The 18,083-nt window shown below is 36.2% G+C and overlaps 1 long non-coding RNA gene across 2 annotated transcripts; it reads left to right on the top strand.

Moving 5' to 3' along the window:
* The first annotated feature begins 8,407 nt into the window (after positions 1–8,407).
* Positions 8,408–17,709, top strand: LOC140652131 (uncharacterized). 2 transcript variants are annotated; one of them, XR_012042666.1, is made up of 3 exons: positions 8,408–8,509; positions 15,075–15,151; positions 16,346–17,709. It is a non-coding gene; the product is annotated as an uncharacterized lncRNA (long non-coding RNA). The 2 variants fall into 2 exon arrangements; XR_012042668.1 differs by lacking the exon at positions 16,346–17,709 and adding an exon at positions 15,881–15,989.
* Positions 17,710–18,083: the final 374 nt, after the last annotated feature.

Raw genomic sequence — 18,083 nt, 5'->3', positions numbered from 1 at the left:
TGTCTGACCTTCAGTTACAAAGCTATACATGATATTTTTAATATGCTAATATAATGCCATGTTATTTTTTTTAAGCATGTCGGTTTAGTCAGCTTCCTTCTACCTTCAGCAAATAATCCCTTAAGCATTTGCAAAGAATTTTAAAAAAATCTTACTTGTATTCTTTCTTAGGTATAGATGTATGCATGTATGTATGTATATAAATGTATAAAAATGTATATGAACATAGAAGAGATACGTTTTTTAAGAACTATATTAATATTATTTTAATAAATGTAACTCATAAATATTTAATTTCCTATGTCTTCCTAGAAACTTCAAAAAGGGATTTTGAAGCTACCCAGGATATCTCAGACTTTATTATTAGGAACTCAATTGTTAAGTTTGTTTTACAAATGTTTTTATTTTTATGAACCATTTTCCATTTTACAAATTTAACACAAGTTAATCAGATCTTGAGTTCTATTTTTAAGCTAGTTAATTATTACTATTGACTAACAGAGTATTTAATATTTCTTAAGGTATTTTAAGTAGAAATTATTTAGAAGTTCCATTTATTTCATCACTGAAAGATTGAACTTGATAAGCCAACATACATTTCTTGCAAGCTGAAATGTCATTATAGGTATAATACTGAGACCTTTATTTAACTGCATAGTCCATATCTGCCCAATCATTTAATCTTGTCTGTTAATATGAAAATAACTGCAATATCAAGCCTTATAGTTCTTTACACTTGAAGCACAATTGCTTTTTTTTTAAAAAAAAAAGATTTAATTACGAATACCACTTTAAAACATTTTTGCAAATATATTTTGTTGTTGTTTTTTCCTACAAATTCTGTGTTATGCCACAAATTTTAACATGGCAAGAGAGAGAGACAACACCTTATACACAGAGCCAGGAAGTTACAGTTAGTCTGAGTAATGTTTTAGTGGTCTAATCAGAATACAACAAGCAGCTACCATTGTTAAAGGTGATGCCAACACTTGTCATCCACATTAGCCAATTTTTGCTTATTACCGTTAAGAATACAGTTATAATTGTTACACACAGACTTTCTAGCATCTGCCCCTCTTTGCTGTTAGTCTCATACACCCAAAAAGGCAGAGGCTGAAGCTGAGAGCCCTTCCTCCTCTGGCAGGTGTTGGGGGAACCATCTTCACCGGGAGGAGCACAACTGCCAATGGGATGTGTGTTTGTGTGTAGACGTGCTCTTCCACTTTGGTTCACTTAGCAACACTTTCAAACATTTTCAAGAAGTCTGATGCTAACACTGTAACTTGATTTATGCGATGATTACTTATCTTTATTGAACATAGTGTAGTTTTGTAGGGTAATAACTGCATAATAGCACAAAGCTAATCTGAAAGTAAGAACAAGTCAGAGGTTAGTCATCTGAGCATTAGACAACTTTGCTGTTACATGCAGGAAAAGCTAGACAAGAGGTATCTCACCACTGGGCAATATGCTGTTACAGCTGCAAACAAACTAAAACAAGCTGAGGCCAAGGCAAGTTGAGACAAGGCCTGACATGTCCTTATGTTGCTATGCTAGCACAAGGCTTGTGCCAAACAGTGGCAACACCATATGTAACGCTCTCATGGGCTATCGGGTATGCTTGAAAAAAAGTGACTTTGTTCTAAAAATACATTTTTGGGTTATCCTACATTCATGCAAGTATAAAAACTCATCATGGGTGAAAGGTGCTATTGCTCAGGATGTGATTTTCACTCACGTTCACAGGAGCAATCACTGGTCATCAGATGGGGTACATCAGTAGACTATTCAGGGGCATCAATAATGTCAAGTCAGATCTGGCAATAGTTATGCAGGGCTGAATTCACAAACTGAAGGTTCTTTACTCTGGGATAAATCAGCAAATGCTTTGGAGATGAATAGATCCCCCTCAGGGTATAGCAAATGGATGTGTTACTATAATGTGAGCGGTATCTCCAGGAACCATGTGACTCTCCCTGCAAGGTAATCAATGCCTCCAGTGAGGCAACAATGGCTTCTGAACTAAGTTTAGAAACTGGATAACTGATAAAGTATCTTCAGTGTATTTCTATTATTTCAAATATCAAGTTCTAAGTTCTCTAAGTATTTATTGTTGCAAGATCCAAAGAATAGGTTATTAAAAACAATAATAAAAGGATCACAGACTTGTGACTTAAGTTGGGTGACATTGATCATTTTTGTGTTTTATATGGTGCAAGTAAGATTTTTATTAATCACTTTGCTTTAGACAGCTAGTGAAATAAAGCATTTAGTCAGTAAATCAATGAGGTTTGGGGTTTTTTTAATTTGTATACAGTGAAAAGGGTGAAATGGTAGTGTGTGTATGTTTTATTTAGGATTACTTCAATGGCACATATTTTACAACCATCCTTTTGTGAGAAGTATTTTCTGTTTCCAGAACTATTTTTCAAGACTTCAGTAGTGAATAACTGATTGAAAGAGATACAGATTTGCAATTATTGGGTGATTTAGTCTTTTTTTTTTTTTTTAATTCTGAAATAAAACAGAAGAACTTAGTTACTCACAGGTCAAGAGACTCTCAGGATGTGTCTGCATTAGTATTTTAGTTTGGGTAAGGAGTGCACTTTTGAAATGGATACTGCTTATTCTCACTTACCACAATGTATTCGTATTGTGGAACTGTCTCACAAACTGGGTTACTAGCAGTGAAAGTAAACAAGAAGGTGTGCTTCATATTTTCCAATTAATACGCTTTGCTAATATGCTCTGATTGCTAATGGGTTCTCATACTACGGGATCAGCTGTTACTGGTTCAAGATAAAGGTTCAAGATAAACCCCTCAGAATACCTATAGGGTGTATTTTGGGTACTTGGCACAAACAGTCCTTCATCACAGATTTGTCCCTGCTGTGCCAGGCCAATTGCTATTGAGAACCTAGCTTGAGGCATCAATGAAACTGAAAGGGAGAGGAGGACTTAGTGGCTGGACAACTTCCACACTCACTTCAATTGTCCAGTCACCTCCTGGCCAGACCTTGGAAGTGAATTATTGCTTTTTTTGGATATAAGACTTTTATTGTTCTGTCCCACTGGGTCCCCAATCTTGGCAAAAGTTTTTTCTCCCATGTAAACAGACATTAGCATTACCAGAACTGAGAAATCATGCTACATTTTGTATTTTGAAAAGCAGTAATAATATAATCTCTGTGGGATAATAGCTGGAGGTGACTTAGAAATTAAACTTATATTCACACTTTTAGGTAAGGTACAGCATTGAAGAAGATTCCCGGGTGGAATGCAGCTGACATGCAAGGCCATGCCATGGCAGTTCCCTAGGCCTGTAACCTTAGATGTCGGTGACGCCAGGGGAGCTTGGTGTACTGACTCTAAGAAGGTACTGTCCAGAGGGTGGAGCGGTGTGGAGACGCCGCAGCCAGGCTCTGCAATTAAATGGGAACTCAAAGGTATTGTGTGTGACCACTAAGCTGCACATTTGCTACCCTGGGCCAACAGTCTGTCATGTTTCTGACAAAATGCTGTCCTTTGATGAACTTTGCTCATTATAACATCATTATAATACCAAAACACACCTCCATCCCAAAAGCTACCCGCCTCCAAGGTGCGACCACTCCTCACTGAGCTTGCGCTTTGAATTTTTCCCAGCCTATACCTTTAAAAGCGAAGCGAGAAAACTTTACACCAATCCTAAACAAAGATATATGACTAGAGTCACTCAAGCTCCACCTGAAAGGTGAAAGATAGTATAAAATGGCTTAAGAGAAAGCGAATGTTAGGGAAGACACCATTGCGTACCACTCTGACCTCTGGGATCAGTCGACGGGCTGAGCCTCTCTTCTCCCCCATCGGGACGCCTTTGGGTAAGAGTTGAACACTTGGTTATTCCAAGTGCCTCCCCGGGAAACTTAGAAATCTCTCTAGAGTTGCTTTATCATCTTTAACGCGTTTATAGCCAGCAGTGTCACTCATACTCTTGGTATTTGCACGTGCTTTGCAGACAGTAAATTTATCACTGGTAATCCAAAGAATCTGTGTATCTGTTGCTCTAATAAACTGCACTCTTTATTAATGTGGCCGTGATAGTTCATGCAACACGACTAGACTGGGGGTTGCAGCGTGTTTAAATTAACACTGTCGCCTTTACTCTGATGAATGGCTGCATATACAGTCCTTAGAAAATAACCGTTGACCAAGTCTGAGACTAGGACTGGACTTAGCCGCCCCTAGACTCCTCTCTGAGAAGGAGTTTAGAAAGCAAGGGGGTCCTGTCCGAACCTCGTGACTCAACGGGAGGGTTCCCCCCCCTCAGCCACTCCTCAGACTCCTACACGACAGTAACTCAACGCAACAATCTCTAAATAAAAAAGTGTGTATAAAACTAAAGGTAATTAAACCTCCCTGAGGCAATCTCTGAATCCATGAATCAAATCCTGATCATGATGCTCTTTATGACTGAAGTCCATCAGTTCTTGCCACCTCACCTGAAGCACAAGATGTCCTATAAGAGACCTGACGTCCAAAAAGAGAAAACCCTGTTGGTCAGCAGTCCCAGCATCTTCCCAGCATCACCAGCCTCCCTCTTCTCATTGTGATCATCTTTACGGTACAATCCCTTCTCATTTCATCTGTTTCTCTTTCATGGGGAGAAGCCAGTACAAAGCTTCCTCCTTCCGTGGGAATCACTGTAATGTTTATTTTCAGAAGAGATTTGACATTTTTTATGACAGGTTGATTACATTAAGAAAAGAAAGGTTAAGAAAGGAGACTGTATGCCATTGACTCAATTTCCAGAGCATTATTTGTTGGGCAAATATTTAAAATTATAATTTAAAATGTTTAGAATCACAGTATACTAAAGAAGCCAAAGAATGAGTTGGGAAGAAAACATTCCCTGAAGCAAAATACCAGATACTCTGGAAATGAGAAACATCCAGTGAAGCAATCTAGGTATTATTTAACATTTCCCATACAAAAAGCAAATACCACTTGAATTGGAAACTTAGTATACAGTCATCCACATGTATGGCTTTGCTTAAGTTAGTCTTGACCATAGGAGCTAGTGGTATCAGAAATTGTGCTATTCACTCAGAAGGAAATTGCATACTTTTGAAGATCTGTACAGACAACACCAGCCTGTGCAAAGACTGGAACATTGTTTAAACTCTCCAAGGGGGAATTACATAAATTTGAAGCAGTAGATAGCTCTTCTGTGAGTACTCATGGAAAAGGGTATCTCAAGCTGCTTTTAGGAGTAATATAACTGTTCATTCAAATTTGGATTTTTATCTGGAATGTTTATCTGATATTTACCGTGAATGTGATGGAGTCCAAAGATGGAAAGCTTAAAACAAAATTTGTTGCCTCCCCCATGGAAAGCATTTGAACAGCACTGTACTTTATCCAGCATTCCATCTTTTTTTTCAGTGTTTAGAGAAAAAAATGGGTTACTCACATCCGTTCATACACTACCTGCTACAAAAGATATGAATACAACTGATTGAACTGCATTTGGCTTTTATGCTGGACCTGTGAGTACAGAATACTAACACAATCATAAAGGCACTGCAACTACAGCCATTTGTCAGTTTTGAAGCTCTGTTTACAGTCAGATTGGAAGCACAGTAATAGAAGGATTTTCCAAACCCTGTTCACTTCTGTTTTTCTCTTACTGTAGTTTTATGCCTAACACTTAGAGCTGTGATTTAAAATTTTACTTAATTCTAAAATCATATATTGTTTAATTTTATATTGCATTGAGCAAAAGCAAAAGACCAAAGTTGCACACTTAAGTCATGAATTGCCAAAGTGAAACATAGTTAACATTACCAATTTCATCCTGTGGATAAGACCTTCTAGTCTTGCAACTCTTGACTTTCACCCCATAGGTTATAGGAAACCGATATTATTATATTATCTCTTTCCAAAAAATTGAAAACTGTTTTCTCTTCCCACAAAACCTACTGAGATATTAAAGATTATCCTCCATTTTAATCAAAAGTCAAAATCTTTTGTGGATTTTCAAGTTATGAAAAAAGTACACACTAGACATACCTCTAGGATAGCTAGGAAGGAAAGAGAAGGGGGAAACAATCATCAGTCTAAATAAATCAAGCTGCAGTCTTTAGTTTTCTAATGTCTGCTTTGAATATTCTAGTGGACTAATTGCTCTCCCCTGTTTTTTCTATCTTTGGTCTTAGAAGTATTTCCCAATCAAAAATGGCAGGCTTTATTGTAAAGCCGTGAGAAAATTTTATTAAAAACCAAACCCACAACATATTCTCATGCAAAATATACATAATCCTAAATTTTAAAGGGGTTTAATCTCTTTTTTTCTGATAAAAGCAAGCATGTTCATAGTTATGTTATAACTTTACAAGTTTATAGTTTTAATGGAGAATAATTTGAAGTGTTGTCACAGATGAACTGTTTATGCTCTTCAGTTTGTCTTTAATCTAATAACTTCCTAGAGAGGACTGATCTCATTCGCATCTAATTTTGGTCAACAGAATATCCGTTTATTACTTCATATTTTTTCCAATATTATTACTAAAGCAAAATCAGAAATATTTTTCTTCTTCTCACTTACACTGACTGTCTTCCCTTCAGAATGTCTCATTTTTTCCTTACTTTGATAATTCCCTTTAATTTACATATGCTCATAATTTTCAAGCTACAAATTAAGTCAAGTGAAAAAAAAAAAAAAAAGGAAACATGAGTGCCATTAGGGAAAGCTCAGTGAAAAGCTATGCTTAAAATGCAGTGGTAGTCAAAGCAAACAGAATGACAGCACGAATAAGAATGGTTTCATGATAATAACGAAAGTATTACCATGCCATTTTATAAATAGATTGTAAACTTTCACCCACAGTGCTGTTTTCAGCCTGGCCCCAGTGAAAACATTGCAAACATATCTTCTGATTCCAGTAGGGGAAGGATTTCATTCAGAGAGGGCTCTGAACAGGCGTGTCAGCCAGGAGAGAGCCTTTCCTCCCTGCCCTGTCAGTGGTGCATCAATGTTGGAGTAGAATACTGGTCAGACCTGAAGAAGGTGAATGAAAACATATAGGGAGGTGACTGGTATTTTTCTACAGTATTACTCTACCTTTTCACAATCTTAATATTCAATAAAGTTATGTAAAATAATAAAGAAATAAATAAAGTGGTAGCATATGTTCTTACAGAATGGTTTTCCTCTGACCTATATGCATGTCTTTTCTAAACCAATGTTCCTTTATTTTAAATCTGCTCATTGTAACACTGGTTATAGTCCTGTATCAAAATCTATAGAACAGGTTTATGACCCTCTAGGATCCATTTGGTTTGACTTTACATTTTTGGGGGGAAGCTGAGGAAATCAAAACAAAATCAATGACCCTTCTGCTTTCCATATTGCAGTATGATGAATATTTTGAAACATATGTTATGGAACAGATGCAAAAAAGTAGCTTAAATAAATTGTGCTGGCATCCGGTGTAGTATAATCATCTGAAACTGTCACATTAATGGTTCCAGCTTATCCTGCAAAAGCAAAATGTGATAAAAATAGCCAGAACAAGCAAACACTTACTGGAACAGTAATTCAGTGTATGGAAATGATTGTTCGAATACTTCACTTACACAGCATATCAGTTAGTATTGGCACTAAAATAGATAGTAAAATACTAAAGCTTGACTAGGAATGATCCCATAATTCCTTCAAATTATGACTGTTCCTTAAAGGCTACAGTCTTTTGTGTAATCAGTACCAGCACAGATTGACTGCCAGAATCAGTTAATCACCAAAATCCCCAAACATCCCCAAATTCATATATATCTGCTTGTCGCAAAATGCTCATAGAAATCAATAGAATTACAACTGATTGATTGCTGTCAGATTCTCGTATTTTTTTTCTGAGGAATCTTTTTCATCTTATGCATTGTTCAGCTTGGATTACATAGTGTGGAATGAAACAAATTTGGGCTTACTTTTAATGAAGTTAATTTGAAGTGGATCAACACTATTGTGAGGAGGGCAACCAAAAGAAATAATGCAGTCCTGGTCTATATTTCTTCCTTGCCTCCAGAATTATTACTGATCTCTAGCTTCTAAATAGATCGAGGAATGTTATAAAGATGATTTACTATCAAGCATGACAATAAATGAAAAGAGTAATTTACTGCTCATCACACACTTCCAATTTTAGAAAGCTAAAATGAAGGGGAAAAAAACCTTATTGGCCGTGTTACTAATTATTTATATGTCTCATTAAAAGCTCAGCATTTTACTCACTGCAGCTATATGATTCACCACTCTTATCTTCAACTACCACCCACTGCTTTGGCCTTCCTTAACTTTAGATGTTGCAAAAGATGATTTTGTAAAGATAGCTGGATGTGTACGTATTTCTTCTAAACCAGCTAGTTAAGAAATAAATCCATTCATACCTGCAGTGCATGTTATTATCATCACAAACACTTGCTGCGTATTTCTACTGCTTTTCCTCTTCTTCGTGCTACAGAAAATGCATGGGTAAGATTCCTTCCCTTTTCTTTTCTCCACAGCTGACTAATAGCTGTGAGTATTCGGGGGAAAAAATACTTAAACTGCTCATTTTGATGTAAATTGGATTGTGATATTTTTGTTTTATACAGGAAAACAAGTTCCTAGTTAAACAAAATGCAGTTAAACTAAAGGAAAAATACAAATATTAGAAATGTTGGTAAGATAATATGTGTCATGCCATTATCTTGTCAGAATCTTAAAGATAAAACATGCAACAAAAGATAAATTTGAATCAGGAAAGTAGTCAGAACATTGCACCATTTGCAAAAGAAATGTCATGGAGTAGGAGTTCATAAATCCACATTCAGCTGATGTGTTATAGTGAATTCAAATAACAATAGTTGCAAAGACTGCATTATCACATTACCCACTTCTACCTGTTTAAACATTATGAGGGAAAAGTAATACCTGCTACTATTTACAAAGCAGCAAATGAAAGGGCAGAATGTTCTTATTTCCTGTGGAACTGACTGACCCTTGTTCTCCAAGAGAACAGTTTGCTGCTAATAGGAAAAATAAACAACAGATGGCCTGGAGGGATTTTTTTTTTTTTCTTTTAATGGGTTTTTACTTAACAGAAATCTGTAGCTTAAAGTAGGTCATTGTTAGCTGGGGATAGAGAACTACAATAATTCTTAGCAGTTTAGATTAATTGGTGAGAAAGACCACCAGCCTGCCAGGATTGCTTGGTTGCCTGAGGAAAAATTAAATTTTTAAGGAAAATATTAGAGTTCAGGTTCTTTGTTTTAGCAGAAATTTCACCCTTTCTATTCTGCATGTTTTGGTTTCTGATAAGTAGAACATAAATTCAAGAGTTTTGTGTGTTTCATTTTGTGGGTTTTTGTTTGTTTGTTTGCTTTTTATCTGAGCACTAGGATAGAAATGTAGCACTCATCTAATACCAAAATGCAGAAAATCAGTGCAACCTGCTATCATAGCCGTTTTCCATCCTTTGTCTGAATACTTTAATACATTTTTTGCCTATAACTTGGGGCTTGCATTTTTGAAAGAAAATGGGCTTTCTTTTAAGGGATAAAACCAAGACATTAAGATGTGGGACAGGATTGGGAGGCATGAATTGATAACTGCAGTGAAATATTGTGAATATAACTTGTACAGCACAGCACAACATTCAAAATAGCTTCAAATCCTTTTCTTTGTGTGGATGGACCAGGAATCAGTCAAAATCTGCAGAATATTTTCCAGCACATACTTTCATATTTCAAACCCACTGAAAGTTTCTGATGCAGAGAGAAGACAGTAAGTAAATGAAGCTTTTTTTGCCACCAGTAATCTCATCCCTGAACTTTTAAGAATCTTCTTTTTTGTGGTACTGAAAGCTAAAAGAAGAACAGCTTCTGACTGTAGTCAGAAAATATAGCTTCCCATAACCTGTGTGTTTAACTTCTGTACTGCCTCTTATGTCACCACTGAACCTTAATGTAGACATTTCGCTTGACCTCGGAAGGTCTGAAGTTCAAAAGGGAAGAGAAGTAGAAACAGACTAATAATAAACATGGAGAAGAAAGAGGGAACTCATGCTTTCTTTCTGCTGGGAAGTCTTTTGGTAAATTGCAATATAGCAAATAAGGGATCCAATAGAGAGCACTCAAAAAAGAATAGTCCAGCAGTGAACTGGAAACTGAAAGCAATGTAACAGGTGGTTTTGGGTACAAAACTGCTTTACTCAAGAAAGAATCCAGAGGAAAAAATGAAAAGAAGAAAGAAACAAAAGGGAGGAGCCAAAGCAGTCTGATCTGTGTCACATGCATTGTTCCAGCTGATGGGTTCCAGCATTGTGTTGTGGATGGAAACACAGACTGACCTCCAAAAAAGTGAAAGACACAGAGAAAGAGGGACAACAAAATGTATGGAGCGAAATCTTACAACTAGCCAAGACTTTCCAGTCAAAGGAAATGATTCTCAGGGGGAAGACTTTCATTTGAAACCCCTTCTTCACCACAGAGATTGATAAATGAGGGGGGCAGGGTTCCCTTAGTAGCACCCAAGGAAGGCTAAAACCTGCAGACAGAGCAGAAGAAACACAGGGACGGACAGTCTAAGCTTAGTCTAAAAGGACCTTTACACCTCAGCAAGAATGAGAACAAGCCAAAGATGGATCAGAAGCAAAGAATGTGTAGTTATCAAAAACATAAAGTAAAATTCTGTCTCTGTAACAACTTGCAGAGACACCAGCAGCATAGCATTCGGCTGACTATTCACGCTGATCAGGGAACTGAGGATTTAAACAGTTTCACTCTATTTTAATTTGGTTGTTTCAGCAGAAAATCATGGCGATAGTGTCAAAAGTCTGGGGATTATGAGGGATCAGAGGACAGCTCTACTGGAAACCTGACTTTTTTTCTCTGGAGCAATTTCTCACCCTTGAGCATTTTCTAATTCTTTAGCTCTAGTACTAGAGCAGAGGTGAGACCACAAGTTAATTAATAATACGTTAGTTCTATTTCTCATATCTAAGAAAGAGACAATGATGACAAATATAAAGCAGAATATATAGTGAAAATAAAAACCTAAGTTTGGTGTGAACTACAGGGGAAAGAATGAACCCAAAGACAAATAATGATGAAAGAAAGGGGAAGGATGTAATATAAAAAATAACAGGTTCATTGATCTGTTAAAATGTATCTTAGTGTTCATCTGTATAACACTTACAAGGATTCAAAATTTTCTCTGATTCAAAATTAATGAGAACAGACCAAGTAAATTCAAAACATTCATAAATGCTTTCAAGCACTAACCTTCTAGGTCAATATGCCCTGGAACAATGCACACTATTGAAGTACACCTCAGTAGTATTTAACATGATGGTGCAGATATAACAAAGGGAAAAGACAGGAAAGTTTTCTTGTTGTATTGATTTTATTAAAGAAGTGACATTCCTGTTTATAAAAATTGTAAAATAATCATCATAATTTACAGAATTTTCATAGTTCTAGAAGCAGGCATGCAAACAGCACAATTTAAAATTTGTGAAGAGCTGTTTTCCTACAAAGAGTTATTTCAACATTTACCACTATAATAAATAAAGCTTGTTGATCAATCCTATATAATGAACTTACTAGCGTAAAACCAAGCTGAAATGTGCATGGTGAGAAAAAAAGGAATGTTTAGCTGAGAAAAGAGATGTGATTCAGAGGCTTGTGGGCTGTGCATGTTTTAATTATCTACCCACATATGAAGTTGGTGCCTTGATAGAATGAAAGGAAAATGCTGAAAGGATTTTTATTTTGTTAACATATAGCACTTAGAGTGAAGCAAGAACAGATAAAGTATTGACTTGTAGATTCTACTTTCCTAGTGTAATGAAAAATAAGATAAAAAATTTATAATGAACTTCAAGATAAGAAAGAACAGTGACTATACCTGTATAGTATATGTTTCGTGTCACAAATCAACCAACCAAATGCAAAATCTTCTATTGCTAACCAATGCCATGGATAAAGAATCAGCCACTAAATAAAACAAAGATTAATAGTTTCTCTTACGGTGGTAGCTTTGCTCCTCTTAGGCTTCATTATTGAATATAAAAACAGAATTAAGTTTCTAAATCTTACTTTTAAAAAGATATTTAGGAGCATTATCTTTTAAGATGTTGGTCCAAAATGAAATAGGAATTGAATATCTAGATATTTTTGAAGAGCTGATCCCAAGAGTCCTGAAAAATTAAGTAATGTAATTCAACTGTCAACGATAAGAACATCTGGGTTGATGTCGCAATACCTAGACTGCATTATCCAAGAGTACATCAAGATAGCGATTCAAATTCTTGAGAAGAGACCCAGGTGTAAAAAATACCTCCATGCACCTATTTATGTGGGAAGGAAATCATACAAGCAGACCAAAAGGGAATGACACACCCCCCTTGGTCAGGTGTGATCTGAATGGTTGGAAAATGAAGACCTCTGGAGGCTTTTGCAAATAGAAAGGCAGTGTAGGTGTAGTCTACAGCTGGTTCCATATTCCAAAAGTGTTTATGATTACACTACTTGTGGCTGAATAACTTCAACTCATAGTTTCCACTAGAACATATTCAGTGACACTCTCATTAAAATGTTTGCAATTTGGTGAAAAAAATTTTAGAGGACTTTACAGAGATATATGGACACTTAAAGAGACAAGCTTAGAGGGTTTTTGAAATAGCACCTAACCACACCATTCTATTGAAATGGAAACTTGTCATATAGGGGGTGATATAGTGCCCTTATAATGGGGCATAAAATGGGATACAGTCATAAATTAAATATTTAACTGCAAGAACAGACAGAAAACTCATGTGACAAGTTACCTGTCAGTGAAGGTGCTTACATTCACTCAGTACTTACTTTAGATTCTAGAGCTTTTTAAGCAACAGAGTTTTGGCTCTGAAGAAGTTGAGCTAAGTTCCTGCTTAACTTCCTTTGCAGTCCAAAGACATTCTGGGAGAGCTATCTAAACTCCATCCAGATCACTAACAGTTGCAATTTAGTAGAAGTTTTGAACTTAACAATTTGTGTTTCGTTGTTGTTGCCACTTACATAAAATTTACCGAAAATCTTGTCACTTTAAGAAGCACATCACACTCAATCAGATTTCAAATAGGAACATTTTTAATAGGAACATTTATACAGCCTTCAGCTTAAAACTATTTTAAGAAATTTCATTGCGTTCAATTTTTCTCTAGTAAAACTAAATTAGATTGTTAACATTTATTGCTATTTTCCCCTATTACTTAAAATGACCTAAAAAGAACATATAAAACATTAAATGTAGACCAAAGGCATTCTAACAAATTATCTTATTACCTTTTTTTTCCTAACTCTCCAAACCTTCTGGGTTACTGGCTTTTGCTTTTGTGTACTTTCGTGTATCTTTTGACTCTATGCATTGTAGAACAAACGGATACAACTTGACAATATATAGGAAGGGTGTAAGAGCTCACAGTTCTGTTTTGGCTATACACATATAAGTAGCTTTCTAAACTACCTGACAAAGTTAAAACACCCACAAATTTAGCCTGTGGTCCAAAAAAATCCTACTAGAGTTCCTGTGTTACTACCCATTTAAATTCTAATGTGCTTAACTCAGCACTTTCCAGGCACACTACATATTGGACGCTACGCAAATCATTGCGCACGGCTGAATGAAGAGGGATAAATTGCCCTCTGACTGAAATCCATGGAAGGTGGCAATCAACTTCACTGAAGCAACTACACAATCCTCAGCCTTATTTTATACTATAGGGCTGTATCAAAACCTGTAACAACTTTCATAAATGTATGAAGTTTGTTGTTAATTACAGCCTTTGATGATGGGCTGCATACTGGTTAGCTGCTATTTCAGCTCATAAAGCAAAGAAAGGAATGTTATAGCCACCAGGAAAACAGAGAATACCAGGGAAACATTGGGTGGAAAATAAACAAGTGAGCAGAGGAAAGAAACCATGAGCAAAAGAAAAACTAAATGGGCAAAGGGAAAGAAGAATCAAGGCCTGAGACTTAAACCTTTACTAGAAAGCATAAACAGAATAGTATGTCTTCTCTGCTACTTTGACCATCAGCTATCTAAACCCCATAGTTAACAGGAAAGACAGATCTGTTACTTTATCCTAAAAATACCCAAGGTCAAACTAGTGGGCTCCGCACAGCTTAAAAACACTATGCACCACAATGATGGACTCACTAGGATTCACTTATACGGTAACAGGGTTTGTAATTAACTTAGTAAAATAGTTCTCTGATTAATGCTCATCTGTCAAAAAGACAAAAAGTAAGGAATAGCTAGAAAAGGAATTGAGCATAAAGTAAAAGTCTCAACTGTGTCAATTCATTAAATTATGAACTTGCTGGCACAGGGCATTTTGAAGATGCAAAGGGATATATTGACTCTAAAAGAAATGAATTAATGGAGAAAAAATCCATCCAATGGCAACTGAAAATTATTATTTGTATACTGTCTTCAACTTCTGAAGTTTGTATCCCTGATTCCTGGGCCTGAATGCTACAGCAGGAGATGGATCATTCAAAATATTTCAGTCTCTAATCTAAATATCTATTACTGATAATTTTCAGAGAAAAGTCACTGAGGATGTCCAAAACATAGGAAGTTTTATAAAAGAAAGGGAAAAGTAAAAAAAAAAAAGCGGGGTGGGTCTGAAATGTTTTTGAGGTATCTGATCTTTTCCTGTTATGGATCAACTTAAAATTTGCATCTTCCAAAGTTACCACATCACTGTATTACCATTTAGTATTGTTGGTCCTGGTTTTTGTAGAATATTATTATTTTGTATTATTTATGGGTGTATGAAGGATTCTTCCCCAAAGACCTTCTCGTTTTGAACATCCTAAATACTTGGACAATATTTTGACAACAGATTTGACAATAGAGGAATTTGTATTTACAGAGGAGAATGCTTATGGTTTTTGAATATGACCCATTCTCTAGAAATTGTTCTAGAAATGGATCAACATCTGTTGTGTGTCCTTAACAGAGGTGATGCAAGTACTTTCAGAAAGCTGTTTTCTCTATCTTCCAGCATTTCTGGACAACATTACCTAAGGGTAATCTGTGACATTTCACCTTGCTCTGGAAACCAGAAATCAACAAATGAAGGTATTTATTGCCATCTCAGTACCTCTATGTCTGACATCTCTAGGAACCCTCCATGTATTCTCAGTGATTTTAAATCTCCTCCCTCAATATACTGAATTTTGCAAGCAATGTTGTTAGTATGCCAGCACATCAGACTATTTATACTTTACAAACTCAAATAAAAACCTGGAATAGACCTACAGGAAAAAAAAAGACAATGGGGCTTATTTACAAAGTAAATCATATCAAATTTATGCTGAGATGGGCTGCTTGCCTGTTTAAAACTTCTTTGGATGATTTCGGAGCTGAAAAGTAACACTTTCGAACATGATATATCATACATTTATACCTTTAATACATTTTGATATGACATTGAAGGTACCTATTCCTCTGTCCAATCTTTCATTATACATGTTCTTTCTGCTGAAAATAGTTACTTATCATAAGTTCATGTTTGACATATTTAGTGAACAGATCTACAGCTTCCATGCTTGCAAATTTGCCTCTAATCCCCAGCTCATGACAACTGTAATTTAGCATTTTATTGCAGTTTTCAACACACTACACAGTAAGACAAAGTTTAAAGTTGTGTGAATGTGAGCAAAACTGTCTCATAAAAAGTGATCTTTTTCTTTCTTTTTTTTTCCCCAGAATGGACTGGAGCAACACTTCACAATTTAGTCTATGACCCATCCTAGCCATGACTGTCATGTGATACTGAGACTAAAAATGTTTGTTTTCTCTTCCAAGGTGGTTCTGTTGTGCTGCTACACTGTAGGAATGAATCAGAGCCAAAATACCACCTATTCTTGGATCACTCTTCATATCTGCTGTATTAATATCTTCTCACCAGTGCAGTGTGGATCATTCAAAATATTTCAGTCTCTAATCTACGTATCTATTAGATTAGATACTAATCCCTTCTTACTCTCCTGCACAGAAGTACAGCCGGCTTCACAGGGTATCACTGTGATTAAATGGCAAAAATGGACACTGCTCTGTTCTTAGCAAGTTTAACCCATTGTTGAGGATTTTGAGATACGGTGGAGGAAGCACAGCAGTAGATACGCTTCCCAAGCTATTGCTGCTGTTCCTTTGTTTGAGGACTGTAAAGGTCTGCTCATGGACTGGTTCAATCAGTTCGATTACAGTAAGAAACAAAGTGAAGTTTTCAACAGCTCTTTCATTATATAACCAAAGCCTGAATTGTTCCAGGTGAAGCTGTGAAAGATGTATGCATTTACACCGCCTCGTCTACTGCTACTGGCCATTGATGAAGCTGTGGGGATCTCAGGAGACAAGGAAACTGGAGAAGTGACACACTGTGAATCACTGATATCTGAGCTTTAGCTTACTATATTGAACTCCATTACCGGTAACAGCCACAAAAATCTAGCTGTTAATAATTCTGAGTCCTCAACATCACTGAATATCTGAGAGGAAAGGGGAAGAAGTGTGGCCAATAACAGCAAGCTGAAATGATATTTTCAGGACAAAATATGTTGGAAAGATAAGCAGAGACCCAGCCATCCTTACAGAATGGGTTGTAAACATAAAGAAGTATTTCACTGCTGTGAAGTAGAAAGTTCTGCAGATTTGTTAGAAGATGGAGTCTGACCCCTTCCTTTCTCCTCCTCCACCCCACATCTGTTAAGTATTAAGTTTTACAGATCTGGAAACAGAACCAAGACTTTTAATGGTGTTTCCTCTTTGAAATTTTTGTTAGGGAATATTAGGGTTTCCCATTATCCTGTCCACTTGGTAGGTTAACCTATGTGATAGCCGCCTATAAATTATGCAGCTACTTTTTGACCCAGGCTTGTACCCACTTCCTCCTTTGTTGCCCAGAGGTTTTCACAGGGGAGGACCACAGGCGCAGAGGGATGCTGAGAGAGGAACCACCCCCAGGGATGCTGCCGTGCCACCTCTGCTCAGTACGGATGTCAGGGTACCCCCACAGTATTTGTTGCAGTACCACAAAAAAGCTATCCTGATGAGATCCAAACATGTTGTTTTGCCACTGTGCTCAAAAGCAACGATTCTGTTTTGGTCCTAGAAGGGCAGCATGCTCCTCCACTCAGTGTAATTAGGTGTGCCAAGAGGCTGATGATGTGGTGCTGTTTCTAGACCCCAACTAGATATGACTGAACTTTTCTCTACAAAGCACATTACTGTACTACATACGGATTTGCAGTCCCACAGCACTTAAGAGCTCTGGCTGTTATGGTAGTGCCTTGTCCTGCTTCCCTTATCTGAAAATAACTGAACTTTGTAAAAACTGATTTTAAAAAATCCCATACTTACTGAATAATATTATTTTATTATTATACTGAACAACTGTTTTGACCTATACTGGGAATTTCTCAGTTTCATGTATTAGTCCAAGCTTACATTGCCCTACTGAGATAATTTAGGATTTGTCCTTTTTTTTTAAATCTATTTCTACAATGGAAAAAATAAATGAGTAACTTTTTGTCTAAGGAGTACTACATGGTGATCTGGTTATATATGACCGTATTGATCTTCACTGTGTTTTAATGCATTGGTTTTATGCATTGTGTCTAAAGTAATGATAGTGAGTAGAATTAATGTAAGTAAGTAACCTTTATTATTATTATTATTACTACATCTTCAAGGATCATATAACACAGGGTTTACTAATTCAGGGAATAGTATACTGAATATCTTGCACTCTTTTGAATTCATTACGGAGTTCAGTAATCTGACTTTTCAAGTAAGAAAAAAGAACATTTTACTATTCAGGAAAGGTATAAGGAAACAAATCATTTAAGTAAAAAATAGAACTAAGCAGATAATTTGTAACAAATTACTTGTCTGTTTTTTAATTTGTTCTGTAAAATGTTGATAAATGGATCATAAAGTCTTCTTTCAAAAATTATTAAGTTTTCTTATACTTCTTCAAGATGTTTTTAGAAATCTGAATAATTTACAA

The sequence above is a fragment of the Ciconia boyciana genome, chromosome 5 (genome assembly GCF_034638445.1).
Source record: "Ciconia boyciana chromosome 5, ASM3463844v1, whole genome shotgun sequence".
Classification (NCBI taxonomy): domain Eukaryota; kingdom Metazoa; phylum Chordata; class Aves; order Ciconiiformes; family Ciconiidae; genus Ciconia; species Ciconia boyciana.
This window is presented reverse-complemented; position numbering and strand designations above follow the sequence as displayed.